The 18,899-nt window shown below is 44.1% G+C and overlaps 1 protein-coding gene across 1 annotated transcript in view; it reads left to right on the forward strand.

The window, feature by feature from the left end:
• The first annotated feature begins 6,947 nt into the window (after positions 1 to 6,947).
• The window catches only part of MYPN (myopalladin), an 86,274-nt gene continuing 74,322 nt past the window's right edge, over positions 6,948 to 18,899 (forward strand). The window contains 1 exon segment of the mRNA XM_015413941.1: positions 6,948 to 7,173. The gene's annotated coding sequence lies outside the window, so the exon portion shown is untranslated.

Below are 18,899 nucleotides of genomic sequence, written 5' to 3' on the forward strand. Positions count from 1 at the left end.
ATCAAGGGGGGGGGAGCGGAAGAAATACTGTTAAGAAATACTTATCAAGGCGAGTTCAGGTGATTAAGCATATATTCAGAAAATTTCAAAATGTTTTCCAAAGTAAACAACTGAGAAAGATGGCGGGGAAGAGGACGGAGAAAGAGAAACTTTCAAAAGCGAAACTAACTGAGAGCCCTAAACCGGAAGGAGCCAGCAAGCTAGCAAAGACTTTGGCAGAATCCATGCGCCCTCTACTGGACCAAATGAGTAACCTCAAGGATCAGATGTGGAAAATGACTCAGTGCATCACCACACAGCAGACACAGATAACCGAGACATTGAAAATGATGAATGAAACGGCTGAAAAGGTGAAAGAAGTGGACGCCACTGCACAAAAGGTGAAAAAGAAAGTTCAAAAGCTGGAACAGAAGCAAGCTTCTACGGAAGAGCAACTGCTACAACTACAAATGGAAAAGGCTAATATGATTCTTCACTTTCAGGGCTTGTCAGAGACAAAGGGAGAGAATCTTAATTAATTAATTAATACTTTCCATTTATTAATCGCTTTCCCCAGTGGGCTCAAAGCGAAGTACAGTTACTCAAATATAGACAAGGGACTAACAATGTTTGTAGGGGATAGGGAAGACAACATATATATTCATTTTAACTGCACACGCCGATACTGCCCCAGTGTAGAACGTCTTCTTGGCTGGCTTCGTCGTTTTCCGGCATGGCTGCTTGCTGCTCAGGCTCCAGGACCCGTATGTCTGTTGCCACACTGCCACCGCCTGGCCGGAACGTCCGTTGCAGGAGTTCTATCTGTAGCCGGCAAGCTGTTTTGCCTTTACAAGCCGTGACCATCGACGTTCGACCGTCAGCTAACGCCCTTCCAGAAGGAAGATTGGCGTGCCTGCCCACGCTAAGGAGCAGTTCCCATTTTATCTACTCGCCGGAGCTTTCGAATCGCTGGGTGGACGATGAGCTGGGGACAACAGGCTGGCTGCTCACACCAGCGCGGGGCTTGAACTGACATTGTAGCTAGCCATGCAGGTCCATCACAGCATAGGCGTAATCTTCGTGGGGGCGGCGGGGCTTCAGCCCCCGCCGAAATTTTCAGGAAGGTACTCAGCCTCCCCCGGGAGCCACCCTTGCTCCTAGCAAAGCAATGCCTCTGGCCCAGCCCCAGCCCCCCCCGGGAAATTGGAAAGTCTACACCCTTGAGTATCTCAGTCTTACAGTGCCATCCTAAGCAGAGTTACTCCATTCTAAAGACATTGAATTCAATGGACTTAGAAGGGTATAACAGCACTTAGGGTGGTGCTGTTCACTTACTGTGTTTTTCAAATATTAGTTAGTATGACCTTTTGCTGACTATGATCACTGGGACCTCTTCCTTCAATATTAAGATCAGCTCTGACTGAAATGGAAGTGGGAACAATTCCTAAGTGACTGTAACTTTACAGCTTTCAGTAGCCATAACTCCATCTTCACGTATTTCAGCAGTGTTTATGAATGGCTCTGTGATGTGATACTCTGATATACATTATTGGTTTCCAAACATGGCATGTATTTATCACTATGTCTGTGGAGTGCTAATCCATATCAGGATTCCATGCAGGATTTAAAACCTCTGAAAGAATTTGTGTAGGATTCCAGTTGTGAAACTCCTCAAGAGGCTCTCTAGAACTGCAAAACTCTATGAGACCCTTTACAGGTTTTACAGTTATCATTATATTATAACTAAATATAATATACTTAATCAGCAGAAGTCCTAGTGTGTGATTTTTTGGGAGGGAAGGGTTTTCAAACATCTAAATAAGCATATTGCTCTTTCCTAGAGTCTAGAATATTCGGAACACTGCTTATTCTGTTATAGTTGCACCTAATGGCTGGGAAATCACCGTATGAATAATCTGTCAGGAAATTCTCTAATCAGTATTCCGAATATATCTGTTCTGTCTCTTCCTTCATCTTGCTCCCCAAAGCCCATGGTTTCTCTGGCACTTTGGTCTTCATTCCTCGGATTAAAATTAAGGCAACATGTGGCTGCAGCTGTTAACCCATATCTCAAAGTGAAATCTCCTAATTTTTTTTAAAGCATGTAATAGTTATGTCATTGTGTTCTAGTAGGGTTGCAAACCTCTAGGTGGGGCCTGGAGATTTATAACTGATCTCTAGGCTACAGAGATGAGTTCCCCTGGGGGAAAATTGCTGCTTTGGCTGGTGGGACTCTATGGCATTTTGTTCTGCCTTCCCCAGGTTCTACCCCAAATCACCACAACCCAGAACTGGTGACCCCCAGATTTTTTTCTGCCCTCACTCCTCTTCGTTGGTTGCCAAATGCAGAGGGTAGAGAAACTCTGAGCATGGCGAAGCCACATCACTCACCATCAGAGGTACATGTTGGTAGCGGTTCGATGACCCTGCCATAATGTCTGTTTTGGACCACAGTTTGCCCTCAGTGGAAGCAAAACCCTGTTATAATGGCTGCAGTGAGGAGTTTTTAATTTGTAGCTGTTATATCTAACATTTAAATTGGTTTGTTGGCTGTTATTTAATATTTAAAAGTTAATTTGAACTTGTTTCTATTTGAAGTCTGGTCCGTTTGTCAATTGCTTTGACTAATATTTATTGCAAAACTACGAAATAAACCATTCTGATAAATTAATGAATAAATAAAAGCTAATGTGCCGTGACAGTGCCATATAAACAAACAATAACATTAACTTCAACAGGCTCCGCCCCATGGACATTTCAGATGAAGTGCTTTCTGTATGCCTAGATTCTCTGTACACACACTTTTTTAAAAATAGCATTTCAGTGGCCCACCTGTCTCCCCATTACCCTAGCAATTGGCTGCAGTTCCTGCTGGTCAGTATTCACTTACTTATCAAGTCAGCTTCTAGGCATCGCTTGAGATACGTCTGCAGTGGGGAAACGTCTGTTAAAATCCTTAATGTGCTCTTTCTCTCCTTGGTTGCATCAGGGCAGAATGCATTTGGTCCGGTTAGCATACCAGACCCACTTGGCAGTAGAAATCTGCTTCACAGCTCAATCCTAAGAACGCTTTCCTGGGAGTAAGCGCCCACTGAATAATCCTGAGTGGGACTCTGCATAGACCTGCTTAGAATTGCGTTGTCAGTCTAAGTTACTTTTTTTTTTGCCCATCAAGTCGCAGTCGATTTATGGTAATTGGACACCCATCAAGTCGCAGTCGATTTATGGTAACCACACAGAGTTTTTAAGGCAAGAGATGCTCAAAGTCATAGCTTGCCTCTGCACAGAGACTGTGGCATTCCTTGGTCGTCTTCCATCCAAATACTGATCGGAGCCAACCCTGCTGAGCTACCAAGATCTGATGAGATCAGGCTAGCATGGCCTATCCAGGTCACAGTTGGATTACTTTATAGAAGTTTATATATTTACAGTCCATCTTTCCCACTGTCCTGGACTAGCAAAGTGCTAGCCCCAGCAACACTAAAGGATGGGTATCATTCCAGCAAAAGCTGAGGGTGAACTGGGGGCTTAAATACTACTGTAGGAAGGGGAGATACAGCCCCTCCCCTACAGGAGCAGGCCATCAGGATTTAAAGGTTTTGGCTGCAAGTACTCTGAGGAGTCTGAGGTGGTTCAAGGTTTTGAGAGGCTTGGAGGGTTGGTTGGGGAAAGACTGCTGGTAAAACAGCCACCTTTGGGGTTGAGGGTTCATGGTCCAAGTCTGTATCAGATGGCAGGGCTGCTAAAAATGGCACGGGAGGGAAGTCTGAAGTTGCTCCTTCCCCCCTCACAGTGGGGAATTTCAGACAGCCGATATGTTCCGTTTCAGGAACTGTTCACTAACGGTTTCTGTACTGATATTTCAGACAGAATCGTTTTAGTGATGGTTCCCTAACGGAATATATTGACCCTTACAGAAATAAATGGTCCTGTCCCATTAGGGAAGTGTTCCTGAGCTGTTTAACCTGCAAACTGCTTCCAAGTGGTTTCCAATTTTCTATACCATTCCTGAAGCGCTACGGGGTGCTGTGTAAAATGCCCCCGTAGCGCTTCCTCCGATGATTAGGTTTTCCCGCCCTTATTCGCCCACGCGGGCGATCTCCGTGGGTTTTTTTTTAACGTTCTTTTAATTAGTTTGTTCTGGAGCCATGCTTCCTGAGCTAAGACAAAAACATGTGAGCAGGAGGCTAAAAAACTGTGAGCCAGCTCACACTAACTCAGCTTAGAGGGAACACTGGCTGAAAGTACAGGGGATTCCCAGGTCTCCCCTGGAGGCCATCAAAAGGAGGATGCTGTTTGCAAGCCGGGAAGGAGCTAGTGTTTAAAAAAAATGCTCTCAAACTGTGCATTCCCGAGCTTCCACTTCCTATTTTTAAATCCCCCAATCTCATGTATCTCAATGGAGTCCAGGTATTCCAATGGGGTCGCTATTGTGCTGTTTTGGTGATGTGTTATAGCGCTATAGCGCTCTTAAAAGAACGTGGGGTTTTTTTTAAAAAAAGACGAAGATCGCCCGCTTGGGCAAGAAAGGACGGGAAAACAAAGCGGCGCAGTCTGAAATGCCAAACTGCTTCAGAGATGGCTCCTTACCGGTAGGAAAAGGCTGTGTGAAATGGCCGCCCCGTACCAATTTGCTCCAAGACGGTACAATAATGGCTTAAAAAGGGTAATCTGAAATTCCACAGTGTTTGGAACTGTGCAAACTGGAAACCCTATGGGCAAGAGACCCACTTGGCCATGCCCACTTTCTACAAACATTCGGCGGGTGCCAGGAAAGATGTTGGTGGGTACCAGGGGAACCTTGCTGGGGACGCTGATGTATGTGTTCTGCTGGCACATTGAATTTTAGGATTAAATCATAGAACCATAATCTCATGCACAGCCTGGAAATCAGTCCTCTTAATGTCTGTGAGAGTTCTGTGTACAGAAGGTCTTCAGTCTTGATATATTGACAAACTAGATGCTTTGCAGGAATTAATGCAATTAGTTCCAACACAACACATATAGGTTTATTGCAGTCAAAGACCATAATGAAACCAATACAGTTAAAATGACAGGTATCAAAGCAATGAAAAAATAACATGCCTTGTATGACAATATAAATGATAAACAGTAAAATATTAACAATATTAAAAATATATACAAATTCCAATACATATCAAGTAAAAATTGAAATTAACCGATTAATTATGGTCCCTCCATTCTCTCCTGATACAATAGGCTAACCAGCCAAATTTAGCCACCATAGGAGTAATATTCAGATTTTTATCTGCCAACATAATTGAAAGGAGAGTCCCCTTGCTACGCCCTGGATGTGAATTTATGATGGAATTTATAAATATCTCGCTGTTGTGTTGATATAATCTACAAAGAAGACATGTTCCAAAGTTTCTTCACCCCTTTCACAAACACATTCCCTTCTCGTGGTTTTATTATATCTAGCTTCTAAAATGGCAGAGAGCAAAGCATTGTATCTTAGGCGTGTAAAAATTCTTCTGTGTTTGGCATTATCTAGGGTTTTTATGTACGTTGCCAAAGTTAGCTTATTACATGTGGATAGATCAAATATAGGATTCGTAATTTTACTCATTTGGATCTGCAGCTCCATATATAAGACTCTTTGCCTTATAACTGATTTGGCCAGTAAATATCCCAAGGAATGTACAAATTGTTCTGTGAGGCCATAATAGGTAAGTTTATCTTCTAGGGTTTTTTCTCCATAAAGGTAAACACTTATTGTTAGATTGCCGCTAACAAAGATCCGGAGAGTGATTTCAGCAAAAGTGAACAGCTTTATTGAAGGTACGAACAAGCGCTTGAAAGAAGTTATAACCAGAACAAGTTAACAGTGGGAGCTAGGCTCCTTTTTAACATTCCCAGGCTAACGTAGCCACGCCTCTGTACAATAAACAACCAATGAGGTTGAGCGGATAAAGTCCAATGAGAGTTCTTCCCTCGCAGGGACTAGGTGCAGTTCTGATTGGTCGCTGTTGAGGAGTGACCAATAGCATGTTAGCTCGGAGGAGCCTTCCTCTGGCTCGAGCTTAACATGGGGAGTCAATGCGGCGATTCACGTAAGCCGTTTCAATACACTACACTTATCCTGCATCAGAAAGTAGGTGAGGCCAGTAGGCAAAAATATTAATTTTAACCAGTAGTTAAAAACGTTAATCCAAAGCCTTGCTTCCACTGTAACCATGCCTGCATCTAAATGTATTGCTGCATTTGATACTGTCGTCGAGACCTGGAATATTATTCTCAAAAATTTAGATTGTATTCTTTCAATTACAAGGAGATTCAAGTGAACGTACAAAAGTGCTCCGTATAGCAACTGTAGAAGAGTGGCACTTCCGAACCATCACCTCTTTCAGCTATTGCCTAGGCCATTGCCAATGTATAAGATCACTATCATTTTTCCCCATGCCAATAAAAGCTACTTAACATATAAGATCACATTGCCAAGATGTGGTCTACATCCCACTGAATTCAATGGTGAAATTCAAAATGATTCAGACACATTTAAACCATTTGATTATCTTAAAAGCCATCGCCTCTGCATTTGTTCCCTGATATTCAAAGATATTAAATAATTAGATTATCTTTATTAGTGGTGTGTAATCTTAGGCATCGCGTACATTATGAGCATAGGAAACGAAAACAGGATAAATGAGGAAGACCTAATTCTGCTATTTCTCAATTGAAATAAAACCACTTGCTTTAGCTGGTGGAGACTTAAGACAATGCCCAATGGATTTCGTGTTTTCTTGTGAATGAATCATGCCAGGAATGCACACGCATCTATCTGGCATTCTGTGGAGAGGGAAAATGACTATTCCCCGGTAGGTGCTGTTACAGCAATGGAATCCCTTTGCTCAATATTATCCTGTCCAATGAGGTGGAATGTTTCCCAGGCACATGGTTTATGCGTCTCAAAATAACTTGGGACCTGCAAACTGACAAATGCTATTGCTTCAGTGGTGACAGGTTGTCCAGCTTCTTACTGCCATCTTCACTAAAACGAAGGTTAACGCCTTTTCCGCACACACACCCCCATGGACTCCCAGCCCTTTCGGTTCCAAAGGACCTGAAGAAGTGCCATTTCTTTGGTGGTTTTAATCTCATACTTTTGGGAATTGTTGTCAACAGCCTTGTGTGCCAGGGTTGGATTTCCACATCCGGACAACTTTTTAAAAGGTAACATCTTTTACTTACAAGAGCGGCCGTGTTTTGGGAGGATCGCACAGGTGCATGGAAGGTTACGGTCCATGTTGATATCTGAATGCTAATTATTGCTGATAAATCATATTAGGGGAGCAAATAAATTTATTTTTAACTGTCTGCCTTAAATTACAGAGAGGCATGCAAGATTAAAAAGAAACAGAATGTTCTGCCGAATCATAAAGAGCTTGAATGGGGGTGGGCAGAAGTTTCCAAATTCCTTCTGTGCCTGTTTAGTATATTTGGGTAGAGTCAACAGAAGACAGTTATGACATATAAACCGCATGGATGAATTGTTCCCTTTTACCACCCTTCCAATGTTAGTTGACATTTTTCACTTTATAGTCTCGAGCTTTCCATTTACACTGGTAGTTTGTATAGACCCCTTTAAAAAAACATACTCCAGTTTAATATTGTCTCATGTTTAAAGTCTTCTTAATTATGTGTGTGTGTGTGTATCGTGTAAAATGACACTGCTGGCTATATTTAGGGTTTGGAGATCTGCTCTGTGGATTAATGTACACAACAGCTGCAGAAACAGTCTTGCTAGAAGGGCATTGCACTCTCAACCCCCCCCCAACCCTTCTCTCTCTCTCTCTCTCTCTCTCTCTCTCTCTCTCTCCCTCTCTCTGAAAAAAAATGTTTTTTGACTGTCAGTGGCAAATGTTTGGCCTGCTGTATTGCAACATTAAGCAGTAATCGAAAGAGCGTCATCAATTGTAATAAATAAGGCATGGACAATAGAAAGAACATTTGGGACATTATTAATTATGTAAAATAGCAGTTTATGGCCAGAGATCTTCAGATAAAATTTCATTAAAAGAATAAGTTCTTAGTTTTGTCAATTAAAACATGCATGCTCACACACACAAGCAATGCACAAGCAATGCAAGCTATAAATGTAAAACTCTTCAGGTACAAATACCTCCCTAAATGAATAATCCACAAAGGCAGGGTGTATTCTGTTCTTTCCCTTCCTAAGAAGTAAAACGTTTTAAAATGTGATTCTTAAAAGTAGTTAAGATGCATTTCTCAAGAAACTTGCTTCTAGAAGACTTCCTCAGTAATGCTATAACTATTTATTTTTATATTTTATTTTGAAATTTTTAATCAGCAGCTAATTGGGACCAAAAAGTTTTAATATATACAAGGTGCACCGAATGCTAACAGGGTTCCACTCAGAATAGCTATCAAAAGAATGCTAATTAGGATTTTAGGTCTGGAGTAATGATTCAGGGCATTAACAAACATTGGTTTGCAGTTATCATTTCAGTTATCATTTCATTTCAGATCTCTCAGGATTACTGACTGTCCTGGAGTAATTTACTCAGCAGCAATTTCACTGAATCACTTAATTCATTTTCTTTTTGATTATTAGGCTGTTATCCTAAACCCATTTATTTGAAATATGAATGTAATTGAATTTTTTGTTAGCATAGCTTTAAGTTTTAAATTTTAAGCTTTAAGTCAGTTATGACAGACAGACAGACAGACAGACAGACAGACAGACTAGGTAGGTAGGTAGGTAGGTAGGTAGGTAGGTAGGAAGGAAGGAAGGAAGGAAGGAAGGAAGGAAGGAAGGAAGGAAGGATATTGTGATGGCCCTAACAGGGCTTACTGCATAGGCCTTCCTCTTTATTTGCAGATACATTTAATTCAAATAAATTGAATTGCACATGAAAAAGGATTTGTAAACGATGAGCCTGTGAATCAACTTGCATTCTTCCCCCATTCCCCACCACAACCTATACAAATAAGAGAAGCAACAGGCTCCACATTCTGTTGGTGGGCTGAATTTTGCCTTCAGATCTTGTCATGCAAAGTCCTCCCCCACCCCCAGCAGCCTGTGCTGGTACGTGCATGGCTGTAATGGAACAGAGTGTAGCATAGAGTTTAATAAAGTAAAAATACACTACAAAAATAGAGCTGGGCAGGTTTTTAGCAGCCAAAAACTGCCCTTAATTGCATGCACAAGGCAGAATGGTATAGAACACAATCCAGCCATCTCCAATAAGAAATGACTGCAGTGGAATGTAGTATGACTTATATTTGGGGTCAGTGAAAACCTAACTCCCAAACACAGGGGTACAAGGTATTCTTGGAAGCAAAATATAATTTTAACAGCGAGAACTCAACCTGTTTTCCAGGCTAGGGCCAAACTCTGTAAGAGTGAAAAATAATGTATTTGCATATCAATCTCTGGCTAAAGAAGGACAATATCCCATCCCTGTAAGCGGCTTTTTCAAGTATAGCCATTCATTTTCCAGAGGGAAATTCAAGGGTGGGCTGGCTGTTTACCTTACTGGCAAAGCTCCTGCTGGGCCTCTGTCCTGAAGGGCCACAGGTGGCCAAGGAGCCAACAGAGCCAAACCCCAGCTTCTCTGTCCCCTTCCCTTGAACCCTTCAGCAGTAACAGTAATCAGCATCAGCTCTCCAGTCACCTCCTACAGCACTACCACAGGCCAGCAGTGGTGCAGGCTGAGTCAACAGGTGAGCCAAGAATACCCATTATGACACCACTGGCCAGGTCAGAGATGAGAGACGAGTGGTCCCTGCAGTGCTGGGGCCCCTTGGCTTGGCTTGCTTCTGGGCAGGGGTCGTTTCGTAGAAAAAGAGCTAGGGGAACTCATTAGCATAACTCATTAGCATATGCCACACCACCTGACATCAGGGGCCCGGCGGTGGACCTGCAAGGCCAGCGGGAGTGCGAGGAAGCCCCGCCAAGGCCCTCCCTGGCCCCAGGCAGGCAGGGGTGGGGAGAGGCGGGGAGGAAGCAACTTACCCTCCCTCTTCTCCTGCCTCCTCCTGGCTGAATGAGGGCCGGAAGCGAGGCGGCTTCATCATGTGCCCCGCCCCCCGTACCTCACCCGGGGGAACTGCGATCCCCCCCGAAATGACCTCTGATTCTGGGTCATGTTCACTTCCCAGTCTGTACCTGGGGATATCCAGGTATACAGGACAGAATATACCCAGGGCTGTAGCCAGAAAGGTTTGGGGCATTGGGAAATCCAGGGGGTGGGGGAGCGGGAGACAGGGGGCGGTGGGAAGAGAGAAGAAGAGAAGAGAGAAGAAGACTGTCAGAGAGGTGTGGGCTTGTTGGGTATTCTTCCTGCAGCAGCTCTTCAACAATGAACTGTACATTACATACCTGTTTTAGTGCTAGTGCTCTGACTTGGAAAGCTAAGGCAAGCCTGATCTTGTCAAATATCGGAAGCTAAGCAAGGTTGACCTTGGTCAGTATTTGAATGGGAGACCAACAAGAAACAGCAGGGTCACTACACAGAGGCCGGCCATGGCAAACCACATCTCTTACCTTGAAAATCCTACAGGGGTCATCATAAATCGGCTGTGACCTGACAGCAAAAAAAAAAAAGTGATGGAAGGAAGGAATCCAATTTATTTATTCTTCTACAGCCAGGTATTTTTCACCATGGGGGGGGGGGATCCAAAAGGAAAATGGTGTTTGTTGCAGCAAAATAAAACAGAAATCAAGCTTTTCTGGAGAAAGAAATGAGATGTCAATCCTGGAACCTGAGCCTTATGCATTAAACTGACTCTCTGCACGTGCATGCCCTCTACAGAAGCATGTCCAGGGTGCTCCTCCACACCATTAAGGTAATTTAGGCAGACAGTATGCTTTGGGGGGCAGAGGAGAGGGCGTTCTAGGAGATGACCCTTTCTTTGCTGTGCCATCATGCTGTGAAACTTGCCATTTGATAAGTCCAACATTAAGCATGAAACAGAAACAGGAGCCAAGTTGATGTGGATTATGGCATTGGCTGGCAACTTATCCCATATTATACATAACATTTATTTGCTGACACACCGGCTTGGACTGCCTAAAATGTCTGTGACTAGAAGGATTTCTATACACAGTAGGACTTCCTGCCTCCCCCTGCCACTGCAAGCCCCCCAAAGCCCACGTGCTGCTCCTCGGGGAGAGGAGAGTCCCAGAAATAGCTTGAGGGAACTGAAGGTCTGCTGTAAGAGGGGGGAAATTAGCAAAAACCAGCTGTCTCCTCTCCACAGAATTCTGGTGTGGGATGCCAGCCACTATGTTGAATCGTCAGGCTACAAAAGTTCATATGGCTGTGGACTGACAATTGTTTTAAAGGGATTTGTAGGTGGTATCCTGCTTTCCAATGGTATACATCCTTTCTTTGTCCCATTGTTGTGTTTGGTCAAACAGGCATTGAAGGGGTTTTTTAAGCACTTCTAAAACCTGTGAAATCTGTTTACAAGAGGAAATGCAGCTCCTGCCCAGTACCAGAAAACAGTATTTGTATCATACCACTTTCAAAGTTCTGTGTAAAAGTACGACCTGTCTCCAGCCTTAAGAGAAAGAAAGAAATGTCAACTCATTCCTTAACCAAAAAAAAGAAAGAAAAGAAATAATAATGTCACAAAGGTGGCTGGGAGAGCTCAGTTTTATTTAAGCAGGAGAGGAACACATGAATAGATGAATCCGCCTTATGCAAAGTCAGGCCATTGCCTGCATCCAAGTACTAACTGGGGCCAACCCTACTTAGCTTCCAAGACCTGATGAGACCGGGCTAGCCTGGGACACCCAGGTCAGAGCATTAAGGACCTGGCAGTTAACTATGTTAGCTTGCCGCTCATCTGTCTATATGGCAGATGAGGGTGCACCATGGAACATTATTTATTTATTTATTTATTAAATTTATTTATTAAATTTATACTCCGCCCTACCCCGCAAGCGGGCAGGAGAAGAGGGAGGGTAAGTTGCTTCCTCCCTGCCTCTCCCCACCCCTGCCTGCCTGGGGCCAGGGAGGGCCTTCGCGGGGCTTCCTTGCACTCCCGCCGGCCTTGCAGATCCACCGCCGGGCCCCTCATGGGGCTCGGCAGTGGAGCTGCAAGGCCGGTGGTGGCGGCCAGGACCGTTGGGGGCGGGGTGTGTGGCCTTATGACACACGTCCGGTGATGTCAGGGAGTGTGGCCTTATGACACACTTCCGGTGATGTCAGGGGGTGTGGCCTTATGACACACTTCCAGTGATGTCAGGGGGTGTGGCATATGCTAATGAGTTATGCTAATAGGTTCCCCTAGCTCTTTTTCTACGAAACGACCCCTTATGGGTGACAGTACATTCACATAAAAACAATTTAAAATTCAGTACAATAAGATAGATCATCATGAGCAGTGAACATATGAAGCTGCCTTATACTGAATCAGAACATGGGTCCATCAGGGTCAGAACTGTCTACTCAGACTGGCAGCAGGTTTTCAGTGTCTCAGGTGGAGGTCTTTGGCACCTGGTCCTTTCAACTGGAAATGCTGGGGACTGAACCTGGCTGGGACCTGCTGCATGCCAAGCAGATACTCTACCACTGATCTATAGCCCCTCCCCTACATCACCCAGAGGGCATTGTTGACACATGTTTCTCCCTTGCCACACTTCATTTTATTTTTAGTAACTGCAATCTGTGCTTCTAGTGTAGTATTTTAATGCCCATTCAGGAACATGCATGGGAATCTCCTTGAAAGATGTGGCATGCGAACATGTCAGATTTATGGACGTGGTGGGTGTGATTCAGCCAAAGTTAAGAACAGTTAAACTCCATGGATTCAAAGTGGAGGGTTGCCCTAAACTGGGTGCTCTGTTCAGCAAAAGCTTGGGAGGGATTGTAAACCCTGTAGGCCGGGGTTAATATTCAGAACATACTTGGCAAATCAGATAACTACTTCAGAGGGAACTGCAAGTATGTCATTATCCTAGAGAATGTGGAAGAAATGTACTCCTTTTGACATAAATAAAGACCTAGTCCGTAGTTTTATATTAAATGTTCCAGAAGGTCCCAATTTGTAAGTATGAGCCTGCAGTGTTTTAGTCTCATGGCAGAAATATCACATGAAAGAAGTGATCTGAATATCTTGTTAAAACTCTGAACACTTCAGTTTTAAAAAAATACCTCCCAGGACACACAGAAGACTTGGCTGTCCACCATTCCCAGTTACAGTGGTGGCAAAACTCAGCTTTGTCTTGTTGTTGACAATTTTTAAAAAATCAGGCAAAAGGTATTGCAATGTGCTAGATTTGACTGGTAGCCAAGTACTTGGTTGCTAAATATAGACTAAAGAATTATCTTCAGCCACCAGCTGAGAATAGCACACAAGTTTGATAAAAACCTTATGACCCCAAATGATCCACATTACAATTTCGACCAGAACTGAGACAGGTATGGTACACCTGAGAGCTGTTTTCATTGACATGGGCCAAATGTAACTGCTTTGTGAAATTCAGTCTCAGGAGTCAGCTTCAGCAATCAAAATACTAGCTTCTGATGGTGACGATACACATGTTATAAAGCGTGACCATCATGAGGGTTTTCTGTCAGACATATCCTGGAGTTCTCTGCTGAGGACACAATTCCCAGGCATGCATGGGATCTGTTTGGATTGCAACCACTGTGTTCAGTAAGACAGATATAAGCCTTCCTTTGCCCCATCTTTCTGAACTGTAACAACCCTGGGGAGTGATTATTTTCCCTATAATGTGCTGTACTGATGGATAAATGTTTGCCAATGGGAGAGACAATGGCTTCCTGGGGCTGTTTCAGCTTGGGCTGAGACTGATGGGGGAGATTTAAGCTCCTTCTCCCTATATGTCATAGTTCTGATCCAAATTTGTTCCATGTGCCCCTGGGAATTTGTTTCCCGAGGGGATTCTCAGTCCACATCTGACATCCACAATGACTATATAATGTGAATCAGCCCATAGTCTAAAGCACTGTATATTTATCACAGTTTCAATCTGCTCTTCTTCTAAAGAGCTTGGAACACCGGCCCCTCTCCATTTTATTATCACAATAACCCTGTGAGGTGGGACAGACCAAGAGACAGTGATTGGCCGAAGCACATCAAGTGAACTTGATGGCAGAATAGGGTATGAACCCACAGCAAACCAATCCTAGTCTGTACCGCACTGGCTTTTTCTTTGTACTCCCATCTGGTTCTGTTCTGTTTGACAGCCTAATTTCCTTTTACATGGATTACCAAGTAAAATAAAAGGCAAACAACAAAAGTCACAATCTGTGTAAAAGATTATGAATAAAACCAGGTAAGATTACTTTAATTCCTGAAGTTAAAATGTTTCTGAAGGAATCTGAGGTACTGACTTGAAGGACTCAAACGAGACACAATCTCTTTGGGGTAGAAAATCTGTCTGCCGCTTAAAAGCAGCAAGAGTTTATTTATACACATTCTGCCCCCCCCCCCACCATGAGGTGAGGCTGTGGCCTGCACGTACAGAAACAGGGAAAAACAGATACTTAGGCAGAATGCCTAGAATGCTTGCACAGTATCTTAAGACTTGCAGTTTCAGGATGTGCAAAGGTCAGGACTCTTAGTGTACCAAAGTCACTGATCAACCCTATATTGACAGAGACTGGATGTGGCCAGAACCAGGACTGGTATGCCATATCGCTGATCCTTACCCACATTGACTGAACGTGTTTGTGACTACCCATATTTTTTTTTAAGCCCCCGGAGGGGATTTTTTATTGATTTTTTAAACACTACAAAAACTAGAACAGAAAAAAGGGAAAGGGAAAGCTACATATAAGGGAGAAAGTAAAGAACCCACTACTAACTAAAAACCCAAGAGAGGAGATCTCCAACTAGCTTTTTATACTTCATTCAGACTTTTCATCTTTGTACTTCTTATGAACTGTGTCAATCTTTTAACCCTTTTAACCATCCCCAGTTACATTTAATTGCCCAATAACAGTGCCCCCATCATCCCCTAGAACCAAAGTTCTCAAAGGCACAATTCAGAGTCCTTCAGCCTTTACTTCTTCTTCTCTCTCTTCCGCAGTTTGTAGGAACTGTTCGGGGCTGATGCCCCCGCTCAGACAAAGAGTCCTCACCAGACGAACCAGCGCTTTCCAACAGCGCTTTCCTTAGGTTCTTAACTAGGGCCGTTCCACAGTTAGTGAGGCCATACTCTCAGCACTACCGATGCAAGTCTGTGCCAGTCCATTTGTGCAGACCGACTCAAGACTAAAAGTATTTCCTTTGTCTGAACTGTGGGGCTAGGGATCCCTGAACTGCATACCCAAATGCCCCGGTCTCATCGTATCTTGGAAGCCAAGAAGCGTCGGCCCTGGTTAGTATGTGGATGGAAGACCCACACCAAGGAACTCCGGGGTTGCTCCGCACTGGGGTGGATCCAGAGATCCACCAAGGAGGTTTCCTCTAGTCTTAGAGGCTCTTCCTACAAGTTAAGAGCCCTGACTTGGATGGCCCAGGTTAGCCCAGTCTCATCAGACCTTGAAAGCTAAGCAGGGTCAGCCGTGGTTATTACTTGGATGGGAGACCACCAAGGAAGTCCAGGGTTCCTACGCAGAGGCAGGCAATGGACAACCACCTGTGTTCATTTCTTGCCCCGACCTGGATGGCCATAGGCTACCCTGCTGTTGTCAGATATCGGAAGCTAAGCAGGGTCGGCCTTGGTTATTACTTGGATGGGAGACCAACCAAGGGAGTCCAGGGTCACTATGCAGAGGCAGGCAATGGACAACCACCTGTGTTCATTTCTTGCCCCGACCTGGATGGCCATAGGCTACCCTGCTGTTGTCAGATATCGGAAGCTAAGCAGGGTCGGCCTTGGTTATTACTTGGATGGGAGACCAACCAAGGGAGTCCAGGGTCACTATGCAGAGGCAGGCAATGGACAACCACCTGTGTTCATTTCTTGCCCTGACCTGGATGGCCATAGGCTACCCTGCTGTTGTCAGATATCGGAAGCTAAGCAGGGTCGGCCTTGGTTATTACTTGGATGGGAGACCAACCGAGGCAGTCCAGGGTCACTATGCAGAGGCAGGCAATGGACAACCACCTGTGTTCATTTCTTGCCCTGACCTGGATGGCCATAGGCTACCCTGCTGTTGTCAGATATCGGAAGCTAAGCAGGGTCGGCCTTGGTTATTACTTGGATGGGAGACCAACCGAGGCAGTCCAGGGTCACTATGCAGAGGCAGGCAATGGACAACCACCTGTGTTCATTTCTTGCCCCGACCTGGATGGCCATAGGCCGAGCTCCTGGGGGGGGTTAATGAGCCTGCTCACCCCCTCCGTCCGCCGGAGCACGGAGACACCCCCGGGAGGTCCGGGAGGTGAGTCCGTGAGTGTGCCGCCATCAACCGGAAGTCGACTACCCGTATTTTGTGAAAGGGACTTAATTCAAGTGCTATTCAAGTTATAACTGGTAAATTAATCAACTATAGTTTTAATTTATTCGTTAGTGGAAACCAGCCTTTGGGGGGCAAATTTTAGTTAGCTGGGCTCCAACTGTAGGGTGTACTCAGTAATTTGAAGCAGTTATTTCAGTTTTAGCATGTTACTATACAAGGGAACGAAAATGTGAAAGCTGTCTTCTTCTTCTTCTAACAAATGGCAGTCTTTGTTCACTTAAATTGTAACTTGACAGATACTTCCCACTTCCTATTTTTAAAAGACTCCTATATGTTGATTTTGATAATTACGCACACATTTCAGTTTCATTATTTAGCTAACTGATCAGTTACTAGGAAGATGATCGATCATTAAAAGGGGTTGGATCAAGACTGTATTTCCTGCTAACAGAATGCCCTCCTGTCAGCAGAACATGACTTTCCTGCCTCTCCCCCTTTTTCTGCAGCCCATTTATCTCCATGAAATGTCACTCTGGGGGGACAGGGGACCTCAGGAATGGCATGAGGAGCAAACTGAGGCTGTGCAGCAGGGAGAAGGGGGAACTGGCCAAAATTATACTTCCCATTCTGTCAGCGGTAAACTTACTCCGTATCCTATTAACTGTTTGTCAGCTCTAATATTTGCTTATGAATAACTCCTGTGTGCATAACAAAACAAAGTTTGGATCAGGCTAGGAAACATCACAGAGATGAACTGGCATACCACTCCCCAGAGAAATGAATTGCAAGTGCCATGGAGCCAGAGTGAAGCATTGACTTCAAAGCATTGACTTACTGACTTCAAAGGGAGACTTGTACATCTTTAATCAATGGAACTTTAATGGGATTCAGTTAGATTATATATTTTATTTTTTTGCATCTTCACTAATAACTGACCACTTGTAGCTGCTATTCAGTCACTAGCAGTTGCACCACTCCAGTACCCCATCTCCCAAATGGGGAATCCTCCCATCCAAGTAGCCTCACTGCAGGAGCTGAAATGTTACATACTCAGATTAGAGAATTTTGCTGAACTTCTGACACATCTTGTGGGGCAGCTGCTAATCCATGGTGGGTATGATGTTAGTAGCTGCGTGTGGGAAATGAGGAGTTTCTTCAGGCAGACTCACAAGCCAAACCCTGAGTTAGATGCAGAGATCCATCTTGCAAAGTGAAGAGTCATCCTCTAACAGAGTGATTCTTTCCCCAAAAGAAGGAGTCTTTCCCCTGATCCCAACAGAAGTCTTCTTGCATTGGAGGAAGACTTCTCACTTAGGAGAAGAGTCTTTGGATTCAACTCTCTTGCTGGAGGGACAAGAAGTACTTTTTAACAAGATGTTGAAGGCAGTGTGTGAGGTATTCTTAACTGTAGTATCTAGTATGTATCTTCATCCCATCTCTGTTCACAGATTTTTTTTTTGGGGGGGTAGTGTTTTAAAAACCTGTAAATACTATTCAACCAACGAATAGGGTAGTGAGACCAAAAACATACACGCTAAATACAATGATGGCATTTTCACCTATCAAAAAGCCTAGCTATTTCCAGCAACTGATATTAAGTCCTTCACACAGAAAGGGTCTGTTCAGACATAATGCAAAGCTATGGCTTAATTTGAGTTGTGGTTATGTAGTGAAACTAGGATTTGGTCTTTATATGATCACTGAATCCCGGTTTCTCTCAGCAAATCCTGGCTTCAGCTTTGTGTCCCTTGTCCCCACCTTGGGGCCCAAGGGAGAGGGGGAGGGGCAGGGTTTTAATGCGTAGTGACTGAAGGCAAGAATGGTTTCACCGTTGAGCTGTCCTTGCCAGGGGACTCTTGAGGTGCAACAGGTGTAGAGTAGGGGTTTCCAACATGGCACTCATGGGCACCATCACACCCACTGAGACCTTTGCTGGTACCTGCCAAGTATTTTTAGAAAGTGGACATGGCCAGATGGTGCTTTTGCCCAGGAGGGCTTCTGATTGGCATCTGTAGATCTGATTGGCTGAGCAGATTTTTAAAAAATGTTGCTTTGGGAGCAGCTGCCACCACAGCCCAAGGATCTTCACTGAGTGACTGAAGATAAGCTGTGTATTTTAAAACCATAGGCTCATTTTTAAAAAGGAGACACTTTTAAACAGAGCTTCTGCATGAAATGTTGAAGAGATACTCTTAGAATTATGCCTGGTCTCACTCCCTGACATTTTGTGGCTGGCTCCGCCTCCTACAGTAGCCATTTTGTGGTTGTGCTCACCACCCTCTGCCGGAATGTCAAAGGTGTCCACAGGCTCCAAATGGTTGCGGACCTCTGGTACAGAGCATTAGCAGAGGGCAAAAAAGGAATTAAACCAGGACACTACCTTCATACCTAACATCAAACCACCAATGAAGCTTCATATCCTATCTACAGATTCTGGTTTGAAGGGCCCAAGCTAACTGTTATTAGTGTGTTGGTGTGGGTTTGGATGATCAATTAACTACAGTAAGTTTAATTAAACCATGGTTTTGCATTACGTCCAAACTGAGCCAA

Source organism: Gekko japonicus, unplaced genomic scaffold (genome assembly GCF_001447785.1).
Source record: "Gekko japonicus isolate JY-2015 unplaced genomic scaffold, Gekko_japonicus_V1.1 scaffold1178, whole genome shotgun sequence".
NCBI classification, from domain to species: domain Eukaryota; kingdom Metazoa; phylum Chordata; class Lepidosauria; order Squamata; family Gekkonidae; genus Gekko; species Gekko japonicus.